This window comes from Protopterus annectens, chromosome 4.part1, assembly GCF_019279795.1.
Source record: "Protopterus annectens isolate FY-2018-M chromosome 4.part1, PAN1.0, whole genome shotgun sequence".
Classification (NCBI taxonomy): domain Eukaryota; kingdom Metazoa; phylum Chordata; order Ceratodontiformes; family Protopteridae; genus Protopterus; species Protopterus annectens.
In genome coordinates this window covers 573,063,613-573,077,322 of record NC_056734.1, presented here as the reverse complement: position 1 = coordinate 573,077,322, position 13,710 = coordinate 573,063,613, and the positions used below count along the sequence as shown (strand labels likewise).

At 37.9% G+C, this 13,710-nt stretch overlaps 1 protein-coding gene across 3 annotated transcripts in view; it reads right to left on the bottom strand.

Moving 5' to 3' along the window:
* The window catches only part of USP13 (ubiquitin specific peptidase 13), a 1,684,661-nt gene that overhangs the window by 764,939 nt on the left and 906,012 nt on the right, over positions 1 to 13,710 (bottom strand). The gene's annotated exons all lie outside the window — the stretch shown is intronic.

Below are 13,710 nucleotides of genomic sequence, written 5' to 3'. Positions count from 1 at the left end.
ACTCAAGTGGATAATATCACTGGCTCTTATTTCACAGTTTCTTTTTTCACACTGGGAGAGCAGAAATTAAGCTGCTGATCAGTGTGCATCCATATTGGAAGTCCTTTACTGTGGCCTTTTTTATCACAATCAGACATGTAGTGTGTAGACAATCAAACTGGTTGTATTCGAAGAGTATGGATATTGGTGGATTATAATGACAGCAGTTAGTGGCCTTTTATGGTTGAAATGTTCTGAAAAGGGTACTTTTGTCATTACTGGTTTTAAAACATTTCGTTTCACTGCTTACTGGAAAAATATTCAAAACTATAAATTTAAAACATACTCTAACAAATGTTGCTGTACTAAACAAGAAATATAATTTAAAACAATCAAGAAGGTAAAGCCTAAAGAACATAAGCATTTATGCATGAGCCTGTGTGTGTTTAGTGGGGTCATGGTTTGAAAAAAATAAAAAAAAAAAAAAAACAGTGCACAAGGTACACTTAATCCACCGCTAGTTATGGGTAAAGGGGATGGCTCAGTAACCTGCAGTTTTAGATGCCTGGTTGTTTAAGCCCTGCTGGCCAGAGTCCTGTTGGTTGATGAAGATGGAAATCCCCACATCAGATAATTTTTTTGAACTTTACTAGATGCTCCTACTCCCACATTCTAAGACAGTACTCAGAAAATGAGAGATAAAGAAGTAGTTACGTGGTTCTCTAACTATCTTGATTTTCCATGCACAGGAGATACATGACACCTTGGCACGTACATAATGTTACAGCCAAAAAGGAGAGGCAGATCTGAAAACTCCACACAAACAAATGTAATAAGGTTGGCGCTTTCATCCACTTACAATAAGTAAACTTCATCAGACAAATAAAGGAAATTGCATCACTTAAATAACAAAAAGAACATGACATCACTTCCTTATTCATTAACTCCCATCATTATGTAAATTATGTGCTAAAAATTAAAAACTTGTTAAACAGTAAAAATGTAATGTATATATGACTGCATATTAAGAGTTGAAAAAAATTAAAAGACCATCTTTCTAATGATTTCAACTTCAACAAACATTTCACATTACAGTTTTCATTTAAGCCAAGAAAAGCAAAAGCATTTATTAATAACTGTCAGTTAAGCTCCTTTTCCTCTAAAATGAGTGACTAGGGTCCTCCTCAGATGTCAGTGGGAAGTTGCTCCAGAACTAAAAAGGAAAACACATGCCCTACATTACTGAAAATATGTCTGGCCAGGGCGTTTGTAGGGTTTTTTTTTTCAATATTATATAAATGCGTTGTTTTATCTGTCTTTCGGTCTTGGTTTGGTCGTTGTCATGGATACGGCAGATGAAACAACTCCACTTTCATAACCTATGTTTTCTCCTGTCCCTTCCCAGTCGAGTGGGGAAATGAGTATTGGGACTCTCACACAAGTTATTCTACAACTAAACAACACAGTGGACGAATTATCCAAACGTATAGAAAATGGACTTCCGACTACCTTGGGAAGCTTAAATAATAGATAACATCTCAACGTTAGCCAAGGTTTAGCTTCTGGCATCACTTTTCCCCCTATTCCTCAGGCTTCTATGGTTCCTTCCTCTGGGCGGATGTTAGAGACTGCAATTTACTCTAACACGACAGTTCCGAATGCCCTGAATGCCAACAGAATGGAGCAATCATCTAATACTTCGAACATCTTTCTGAATGTGGATATTCCATTACTAAATGACATGCTGAATAAACCGATGCATCTGCTTCTAAATGGGACTTCCTCAAACAAATCAGCGTCTCACAACGCAGATTCAGATAATGAAAACAACACCACCACTATTGTTGATAATTTAAAAACTTTTGATGCAAAACTTGATAAATGTAAACAATTGCAACTGGAGGTTGCTTACCTCCAAGTGTGTTTACAGAGGAAACACATCTCAAAAGGACTAAGACAATGGAGGTACCCGACTGGGTTAGTTAAAAATTCCTCCTTCCACTGTGAATTTCTTCATTTATTCGATGAACAAGGCTGCCAATTTTTAGAACTTTTAATTAAAGATTATGGCAGTCAAACTGAGAAGTTAACTGTTGAGTTAAACAATTTGGAAAGGATCATTAAAACTGATTCTGATTTCTTATGATATAAGTTTGATTTCTGTCGCATTTTTAATAGTACTGATAGCAGTTTGAATAAACACAGGGAAACTAAGCTTAAAAAACTTGCCAGAGACAAAAGGGACTACGAGAATGGTTTGGCATATCCTCCACCTCCTCATTCTCAGTTAATGCTGTCACTAGTGTGAATGAACAGACATTAATGGGGGATTTGGATGTAAACATTACAGGATGGAATGATGGTCCAAGACCCCTCACACCACCGAGATGCAGTGAACACATTAGAGAGAGACAGCAATCTATTAATCTTCCTGAACCTCGGGATTTTTCCAACCATGGGAGGAACAACCAATCCCACATAGGGGGAGGTCAATGTCGAAATTGACAGAATCGTCGGGGGAGAAAACTGTTGAACTTGAGAACAATCAAAATCTTAATGTTTCTAACCTTGGTATTTTCACTAATTCCACAGGGGATTTTAAAGTATACAATTTTTCATCTTATTTTGCAACCCAAAGTTTAGTGGAAGTTTTGCCAAAAGGTTTATCTTTTGTACCCAGTAGAGGAGCAAATTTGGCCAAAACCCTAAATGACTTCAAACTTTTTTTACATAAATTGAATTTAAAATTATTTTTTGGTAACAGCAGTTTGAACAATGATGAAGTCAGGGTTTCTAGTGTTTTTAATCCACCACTACCATCCTACTTTAATGGTCTTTGAAAAAATGTGTGAAATAGATTTTCGGCACAGTTTGAATAGTTCTAACACTTTTGTAAAAGAAGGTAATTCGAACCTTACCAGAAATTAACAAGTATTGAACACTTTAAGGGCACATAACATTCGGATAATGAAACCTGATAAAGGGGGAGGGTTGGTGTTTACAGATGAGGAGGATTACAACAACAGAGTGGCACTTTTGTTAGAAACTGAGTCATATGTTAAAGTGTCATTGAATGAGATTAATGAAGCCCACCAACGAATCAGATCATTACTTAATGATTTCTTTATAAAAATAACTATTAATATTGACACCTACAACTGAGTATGCCAGCCCCTAAGATACCTACATTCTTTGCTCTACCAAAGATACATAAGGACATTAACACCCCCCACCCCCCCATGCCCAACTGTTAATGGCAGAAACTCCATAACTTATGCGTGTGCCAAATTGGTTGACAGCAAGTTAAAAAAGGTTTTGGAGGTAGAACACCAGATTTGCAGAGATTCATGGCATTTTTTTAGAGCATATGAAATCACTCTGTTTTGATGAGACATTAAATTTTCTTACAGTGGATATTAAAGACTTGTACACAGTGATGCCCCAGGAGTTGGTTTTGAATTGGGTGAGAGACTTTTTACACAACAAAGGTACTGACAATGATGACATTTATTTAATAGAAGTTCTTTTAGACATAGTACTCTAACATTTGTTTTCTATTCGACAACAACTTCTATTTACAGAAGTCTGGAGCGGCCGTGGGATCCCTGTGTGGGGGGGGGGGCTTTGCTAATTGTGTACTTGCACATTGGGAAAGGAGTTATTTATTTAAATGTGACCACATTAAATACAAAGTACAATGATACACCTGTTATTTGGACACATCTTTATATTATTTAGGGGTGACCAGGCCCCAGATGAAGAATTTGTAGAGTACATTTCTACTTTAACTGATTTTTTTGAGTTTTACTTTTCACTTCAGCTGTGATGCTATTTCTTTCCTAGATGTCCTTATTACAAAGGACACATTTAACAAGAGATATTTGGCAAGTATATACAGAAAACCAACGTATTCAAACTGTTTTTTACACTACGATAGCTGCCACCCACAACTTCAAAAAAAGGCAGTTATAAAAGGTCAGTTAGTAAGAGTGGATAGAATGTCCTCCTTAGAAACTTCTTTTCATTCTGAGTGTGACCTACTTAAAGAAATGTTCTTGAAAAGAGCATAGCCAGTTTCCCTAATGAGTAATGTAATTTTGGAGGTTGCAGAGAAGAGAAGAATTGGTATTTTCAGATCCATTTTAGATGGTAGCAGAGTGACAGAGGTTCACTCTATTACAACACACACACATGTTGAAAAGGTTGTTGTGAACTGGAATGGAGTAGTTGATTTCAACACGCCTTTATTACCCCTTATTCGATCAATGCCCCCATTTTGAGAGGGATCACCCTAAATAATTGGAACTTGATTATTGTTGACACCCCTGTCCGCCTTAAGCTAGGTGAGAAGCCTAGAGTAATATTTAAGAGAGGTTTCAACTTGAAAAGTTTATTAGAAAGACCAAGTAAGAAACACATAAACAACCCTGGGATGTACAAATGCGGTAGATGTAACTTCTGTAAGTACATTGAGGTTGGTAGAGATGTTTTTATTAATAAACACCATTTTTCTATAGCGGGCAAATTTAATTGTGAAAGTAAAAGAATGATCTACCTGGTCACGCGCAAAAAATGTGAGTGTTTTTATGTAGGGAAAACCAAAAGACAGATAAAACAATGCATTTTTGAGCATTTATAGACTATTGAAAAACAAAACCCTACAAATGCCCTGGCCAGACATATTTTCAGTAATGTAGGGCATGTGTTTTCCTTTTTAGTTCTGGAGCAGCTTCCCACTGACATCCGGGGAGGTCCCTGGTCACTCATTTCAGAGGAAAAGGAGCTTAACTGGCAGTTATTACTAAATGCCTTTGCTTTTCCTGGCTTAAATGAAAACCATAATGTGAAATGTTTGTTGAAGTTGAAATCTTTAGAAAGATAATCTTTTAAAATTTTTAACTCTTAATATACAGTCATATATACATTACATTTTTACTGTTTAACAAGTTTTTAATTTTTAGCACATAATTTACATGATGGAAGGTAATGAATAAGGAAGTGATGTCAAATTCTTTTTGTTATTTAAATGATGAAATTCCCTTTAATTATTTGTCTGATGAAGTTTACTTATTGTAAGTGGACGAAAGCGCTAACCTTATTAAATTTCTTTGTGTGGAGTTTTCAGATCTGCCTCTCCTTTTTGGTTTTAACAGTTTGTGCTTATGTTTCTTGTGGACGTACATAATGTTCTTTCACTGGAGCTAAGTGGCAGGTATGCCCCCTCCAAAAAAAAAAGACTGCACGTTCTTAATTGACTAGGGAACTGCACTTGCAAGAAACCACAAAGTGATAATGTTATAAAGCTATTATTTTTAAGATGTCCCACTGTGATGGTGGCAGTAGCTGGAGCATCCCATGCAAGGGGGACAGAGAACTAAAAAACTCATTGCAGCCAGACCTCGAACTCAGTGAATACTCAAGCATATTCCACAGTTTACTTTAATGAACATTTTCCAGCTGAATGAGCACTACTGGAAACCTTCAGGTGAAGGTCATCATCTTGACAAAATCTGAAGGCCTTGGTGTCAGGAATGGATTAGTCTCAGAGTTCAAGAGTCAAAGATTTTGGGACCACCAGCTGGCAAAACAAATTATCTTTGGCCTTTAAGCATGAAGCTTAGACATGAGTTCAAATAAAGACAGATAATGCACTGCAGGGCACTCCCTCACACTTTCCAACTTAAAGAGAACACATCAACCCATCCCTCCCTCCTTGCTCTTTTGGAGGAAGAAACTGGATAAGGTTTCATTTTCAAGTAGAGTACATGGGTTGACTTTTGATCTGCCTACCTTAAAAGACAACTTTGTGCAGTCTTGGTGAAGCCAAATTTCCACCAACAGGTTAAAGTTGTATGCCAAGACAACTATGATATACATGCCCTGACTAGTGGCCCAGTCCTAAACACAGCTTCCGAGTAAAAAAGTAGCATTCTCCTTATCCCTTCCCCTACCTTCCCCTACTTATTCAGGTATCCTAATACCTGTGTGCCTGTCCAGTCACAGAAGATAATGTACTGGCTTCAACATCATGTCTATAGGTTGCATGGCCAGAAATGCTAAGCATGGCTCAAGGTAACTAACATGGGCATTCATAGCCAATGAACTCCATAAGCCATGGAAAACAGCAGTCCCCTCAACTCTTTTTTGTAGTGAATCCATTGTGAGAGAGTACACTGAACAAGGAGATATGTAAAGAAATTTCACTTCCACATTGTAAGAGGAGAATCATTTAAAGCATTATGAATTTGAAACAAAAAGAAAATCAAAGGGAAGAGTGATTACTCTGCAGTGACTGGCAGTAACCCATCTCCTGTGAGACCAGCACATGCAGGAGGAGGTCGATAGTACTTGTGTCTGTGATAAGACTTGAGAAGCAAAAGGCTTGGATATTATCTGCAGGGAGAAAGGCCCAACTCCAGGATATATCCAGAACTTGCACTATAAAGCTAATGTACTACATCATAAACAGGGAGGGTTTTTCAAATACAGTGGTGATCCCTAAGTGATTGCATCTAACGCAAAGCTCATGCCAGCACCAGCAGGAGAGTATCACAGGTGACAACAAATACTCATTCACACAAATAAACACAACCAGGCTATGCTGCTATAGCACATACAACAATATGGTCAATACCTTGCCCTCTATTGCCTATCCTCCAGTCACTTCCCCAAAACCCTACCTGACACCTTCACTGCCCAATTAAAGTCCTCCATTTTACCTCACACATATGCAAACCTCATAAGGTCAAAGCATGTTGTAAATTAAAAAACTTGGACCCTAATGAACTAAACAGTCAACTCGCAGCTATCAACAGTTCCTTCTTCAGCCAGTTACCCCTCGATGAAGCTGTTATGCAATTTAATAACATATTCCTTAACATACTCAACTCCCAGGCCCCCATACGCAATGTCAGAATAAAATCAGCTGTATCCCCTTGGCTAACACACTCCACCTGCTCCCGAATGGCTTAGAGGGACAAAACTTGGAAACTCTGGACCAAAACTAAAGTCCCCCCCACCTACAATAGTATAGACATCTTCACAATCTTACCAAGAAAGCCGTTACCAATGACCAGAGAAATTATTACTCAAATCCCCCAAAACACACCTATATAACCCTAAGAAATGTTGGCATTCTATTAACCAAATCCTTCATCCAGGCAGCCCCTCCACTCCCCAACCAAACCACAGAAATACTCACCTTCAAACAGCTACCAACTTTAACTCCTACTTTAAAGACTCTATTAGCAAACTAACCAACCATCCAAACCCCAATGCTACCCCACACACCAACCCTCCTTTACCCTCTAACACCTCCTCAGCTTTCTACCTAAAAACTGTATCCGCCAGATGAATAAAATCACTGTTTCTTAAACTTAAACCTTGCTCTCCCTCAACAGATGGTCTCTCTCCACTCTTTCTCCAGATAGCTGCCAACTCCTTAGCCCAACCCATCTCTATCCTCATCAATCAATCCATTACTGAAGCCAAAGTCCCAGCTATATGGAAAAAGTTCTATACCCTACTCATCCATAAATGAGGCAGCTCTACCGAACTATCCAACTTTAGACCCATTGTAATTTTATCATCCCGCTCTAATATCTTGGAAATATGTGTACACAAACAAATCCTACAATACCTCATACAAGAGAACCTAATCACCCCCACCCAACATGGCTTTCGCCCTGGTCATAGTACCTCCACTGCTTTCATCTTCTTCATCAACACCATCTCACAAGCCAGAGACCAGAATAAATTAGTCTCTTGCCTCTTTCTAGGCCTCTCAAAAGCATTCGACACTCTCTCACCCCCTCTTCTTAGCTAAACTCTCTGAACTAAACCTATCCACCCCTACTATTTCCTGGTTCTCTAGTTACTTCAGCAATTGTTTCTAATCTGTTAAATGGCTATTGGCTATCTCCCCTGAACTTCCTTTAAATATGGGAGTACCTCAAGGTTCAATCTTAGGACCATGCTACTTAATATTTTTACCAAATGATTATATACCTCTGCTCCAAAGTCATCACTGGTACAATATGCTGATGACTCCACAGTCATCACCATAGCTAATAACCTCCCTGGGCTCCATACTACAACACAGAACTCCTCCTTGTCCATTGAAAACTGGCTCAACCAAATACATCTAATCTTAAATCCAAAGAAAACCAAACTCTAAGTGAGGTCGCAGGAACACTACACAGCGGCTTGCTACTTCCAATACCAAAAATCCTCTAAAAATCAGCAGTTCAAAGAACAATAACTCCAAATAACTTAGGAACGTTCTTTATTGCACATTCAGTGAGCGCTTTCACCCATAAGGGCTTCTTCAGACTGTACAAAGTGTAAAGTAAGGCACAGCCTTAAATACTCAAGACTAATTAAACAATCCACATCCAATTTAAAATTTAAACAGAGAGGTTGCTATTCAAGAAAAATCATTGAATTACAGTTCATTTCTAAAACCTTGTAAAAATATTTTTGTCACACAAAACATGTTTCTAGATAAAATACTTATATTGCCAGAAACTCATAAGTGTTAAAAATATCTTACCATGACCTATATTTAGGTTTATCTTACAAAAATTTTGCTTTGTTAAAGCTTCAGCAGGCATTGCCATCAATGGCATTGGCAATAAACAACCACTTGATGGCAGCATTGCTATTGTTATAACAGGCATGTATAGACTTCCAATGTATAATATTCATGGGAAGTAGTGTTAAACATTTTCAGGTCATTCTTGTTCAAAAAATTCTTCATTCTATTATACAATTATAAATAAAATTCATGATAAAAACATGGCTTATAAAAGCATAACATTTAAAAAATCCGAGCTATTATACCATTCATATGCAGGAGCTCATAGTGTGTGCGACGTGCATTAGTCATACTACCACTGCTGAAACATGAAACTTTAAACTACCAAAAGCTGCAATATTCATATTCGAATAAAAGACTTATATAATATTAAGCATGAAGTCGTCATTTAAATGTGTACTCTTGGTATGGTTTAATTACCATGGATAGGCAGTTTCATGTTATATCTAATATAAATCACTTAAAAATTTTTTCATTTATGACAATATTCTAATAATCTATACTTATAATATCTCTAAAAAACTTTCCTTAATCCCCTCTTCTTAAGAAATGGATAGATGTTGATTTTATCATTTAGACCTGGGGGATGATCTGCTTTGCAACGAATGATCCATCTAGTTTCGTATTCAAGAGTGGTGATTTTTAGAGGATTTTTTTGGTATTGGAAGTAGCAAGCCGCTGTGTAGTGTTCCTGCGACCTCACTTATAGTTTATTTTTGATTTATATCCAGCAGGAACACTGTTTTCTGGGTTGGAACGCTGAGCTTGATTGTGATTTAAAACCAAACTCTACTTTTTGTACCGAAAACAATGAACCATCTGAAACCATCTTTCTCTATCTCTTCCCACAATAACACACCCTTCACAGTAGAAAACCATACCAAACTACTTGGGGTCATTATTGATGATCAGCCAGAATTTGACCTGCACGTACTAAATAACATTAAAAAAAAGCACCAAAAACTTGGACTCCTTTTTAGAAACAAAAACTTTCTTTCCAGTAAAGCCAGGAAAGCCCTATCACATGCCTACTTATTACCAACCCTTCCCTATAGCTCCCAAATCCTTACCAACTTACAAACATCACTTATTTCTAAACTAGAGTTCACTTACAACAAGGTAGCCAAATCTGCTGTTGAACTACCATACTCCTCTCATCACTCTTTAGCACTCTGAAAACTGAATTGGTTAGAATTTCCCCATAACCTTCTCTCTCGGCTTCAAATAATTCATTCTATTCTATACCAGCCCACTATCTACCCCATCATCACCTCCATTATCTCCTCCTGCACCCCAGCAAAAACACTTCAGAGCTCTGAACAACATCTCCTTTCCATATACAAACCAAAGATCAACATCGGCAAAAACCTTTATAGCTCTTCCCTGCTGAGACCTGGAACAAACTTCTACTAGACATTAGAAATATTAGATCCAAACACCAATTCAGAAATGTGATAAAAAAATCACTTAAGCAATAAAAGACTATGTCTGTTTTATCTTCCCCCTGACTGACCCATCTCCTCTCTGCCTTCCAGCTTCTCTCCTCTCTCCCGTACATATGTCACCCAACCTCCTTTCTAATCTATTATGTCTCAATTCATTACTCTTACATTTCCTATTTCCCTACCTTGTACATACATTCTTACTACACTTGCTAAAAGAATCTTTCATACCTAACTACATCTCTCCCACTGCTGCTATTTCAGCTGAACTGATGGCTAAGGATGTACATTTTTAATTGTTTACCCTACTCTGCACTGTACCTACTGGACTTCATCTTGACATGTATGTAAATAATTTAACTTGTTCTACTTTCTACTCTGCACTATGGGTCTATATTTGAACGAAAGTTCAAAATGTCGATCGCTGTAAACAGCGAAAATGCCGATAATCTATGTCTGTTTTGTGAGATCGGGAAATTTGCCCTTTCCTCACTGTAGTGTGATCTTGGAGTTGGTATATATAATTAGAAGGGGGGGCTGCGCCCCCCCACAATACAGGATTCGATTATCGCCATTTTCACTGTTTACAGCTATCGCCATTTTGAAATTTAGTTCAAATAATATAGGCCCCTGCACTATACCTACTGTACCTGCTAATTTGTAGACACTTAATTGCTATTCATGTTAAACCCTCATTTTTTTTGTTCATCACTATTGCAAACTTTGTTAATTAGCCACGTACCATGTCAACTTACTTTTATGTATTAAGAGACTGAGTAATTCAGGAGCTTTTCTGCCAGGGTCTCCACTGAAAAAGGGTTCAGACCCAGCTGGACCAACCTGGTCAACAAATGTCAAATAAATAAATAAATAAATAAATAACCCAAAGGTGAAAGAAATGATAAAAAGTATGCTGTACTGAAGGTGCTGCCCACCCACTCCAAAGCGCAGAAGACTCTTGTACAGTTCTAAAATACTGACTTTCTAAAAGTAGCCACTATGTCAACTGATGCCATACAAAATCCCTCAAGAAACAGTATCAATGGAATCCGAAGGATGTCCTTAAAAATTCACATAACTGACTGAAGGCTAAACTCGAATTTAATTCCAGAAATGGATATAATCTGTGCACTTCCTACACATCATGGAGAAGAGGAACAAACAAAAGTCAAACTAGCTTCTTTATTAAAATGACAAAGCAGTGCCTATGGAAGACTAAAACTGCACTAAGAGTTCCTTCAGCATAAGTGGACTTTTATGAAGGAGGAGGAAGAGGAACCTCAGGAGGCCTGATCTTTTCTCAAACATGGCATAAACACACACACACATTCTCTTCAGTGTTGCCTTAGAAGGCTAGTTGTTGAAAGGATTCTAGGAAGAAGTCATCTTAAGGCATTTTGCTCAAAGACAAGGGGCAAACAAAGTGGTCCAGTACATAAAAGATTTGTGATGTTGATCATTTTCTTTCACCTAAGTGACTGAGAGGGTATGATTACAACATTTGTTTTTACAGTTGAAACAATAAGGAGTTCAACGTCTCTAAAGCAGGAATTTAAGATAACTTACATTAGTTTAATATGGAATGAGGAAAGCCTAAGCCATGCTGTCCCTCACAGGCTGGTTCAAGTAACTGTCATACTGGCATATTGTATACTGTGTTGAAGGTATAGTCAGCTACATTATACGAAGTTTAAATCCCACTTCTCTCTCTCTCTTTTAAGGAAGTTCAGAGCAGAGAGATCTGTCATTGGCTTGCTCCAACCTGGAAGTAATATTAACAGTTATGGTCCTACAGTCTGAAAGTGACAGGAGTACTACTTTTTGCCAAGCATGTCAATAGCCATTCACTGTCAAACTTAGGAAGGAGTAGCTAAATGTTAGTAATTCTGACCTCTATGTTTAGGAAAGGAGATAAAAGGGTCTGCTTTGGGATACCTAGTGAAAAGAGAAGTCCATTTAGGAGGGATGCTGCTACATAGTGCCTGCTTTTTAATCTGAGAAAGGATCTGACTCTGGTTCAAGCAGCAGGCACAGTATCATGAGATTAGACTCTATGTGGATAGTGGCACAGAGCACCTTCTATTTCTGTCTGAGATTAGCAACACAATGCATTTAATGAGAGGAATAAAGGACAAACTCCACAGTAAACTTCATCAACATTAAGGATTCTCAGAAAGTGGGGTCAGTTAGCAATAAGAAAGGTGAGAAGATTTTGTCTTTGTTATTTTCTAGCACAGTGATACTCTGAAACTTAAACATGGACTAAAGCAAGAAGTCAGTCACCCCTTAGATAGTATCTTCAGACCAGCTCATGTGCCCCTCTTATGCACAGGATAAAATGAGGAGCTGGGAGCTGCTATAAGGGTTAGTGTCATTAACACGGCTTACTAATCAGTCATGTTCTCATACACCTAACCCGTCACCTTTTACCACTCACTAAACAGGCTGTTCAAATCCAGACCAAGAATGTGGAATCTTATGAGTCCAAAAAAAAAAAACACTTGTGTGGCTTTTGGGATCGTTTCAACCCTCGGTAATGACTGGCCAACCTTTGGGAGAAGGGAAAGGAAGTTAAATTAAGGTGGTTCAGACATGGAAATATGTCGTGGAGGCTCAGAGGCATACTCCCTGTGGAATTCAGAAGGGCTTGATTATCTTGGCAAGAGACAAGGAGATGCATCTGTACTCATATTGTGGCATGCTGGACATCACCACCACAATCAAGCTCAATTCTGTTTGAGGAAGAAGAATGAGACAATGATCTTTCTCAAGGATCATTCGCCTAGCAGTGAAAGCTACCACAGGTGTGATGGACTGAAAATGAGCCAGGTCTGAGCTTAGATCTGGTCTCTGCATTAATGTACCTGCCTAGATTTCTGGATGCCACACCTCCACATCATCTAGTCCTTATGATGTGTCCCCCCACCATCACTTAGCAACATTACCAAGAACTGTGCTTTAACAAATGCCAAATACTTCTGTCAGTGATGCTGGCAAATTATGGGGCTGAACCACTAGCAGTGGCAAAATATGTCAACTTAGTGATCTGGTCCTAGGCAAGGAAAGGTGCTCCCATATTAGTCTAGTTTCATGATATGTTGACAAGTTTACTTAAAAGAGTGATGCCTTTTAGGTATGGTAACATACAAACTTTCCAGCTAAGCATTGTTAGAAACACATCTGAGCTGTCAAAGCAATTAGAAAGGACTGTGGATTCTAGGGATGTATACAACTCTTAGTCTTAGCCACAATGATTCACAGTACAGGCCGATAGAGGTATGACAGGTATGCATGTGGAAAGTCACAACTTTTAAGAACTATGTAATAAGAAATAAGATTTAAAAAATTGTTCCAGCTTTTCATTGCATAATGTTATTGCTGACTGATAAAGATAATAAATGCCTTTTTATAAATGATTATTCTCTGTTTCTGTTAACGATGCTTCCTGTGCTGAAGACATAACCATAAAGTAAGAAGCTGAAAAAGAAAGAAAAGAAACACAAACAACTGGTTTAGCAATGGAAATGTAAACCAATCCCAAAGTGTATGCCTAATTCCACATATGCATAAAACATGCCATAATATACAAATATGGGATTATTAAAAAAACATACAAATCACAATGAAATTTTTATTCCAGTGGTGAGCCTTTCTGATAAACTATGAGGACATCCTGAAAGCTGCTGCTACTTT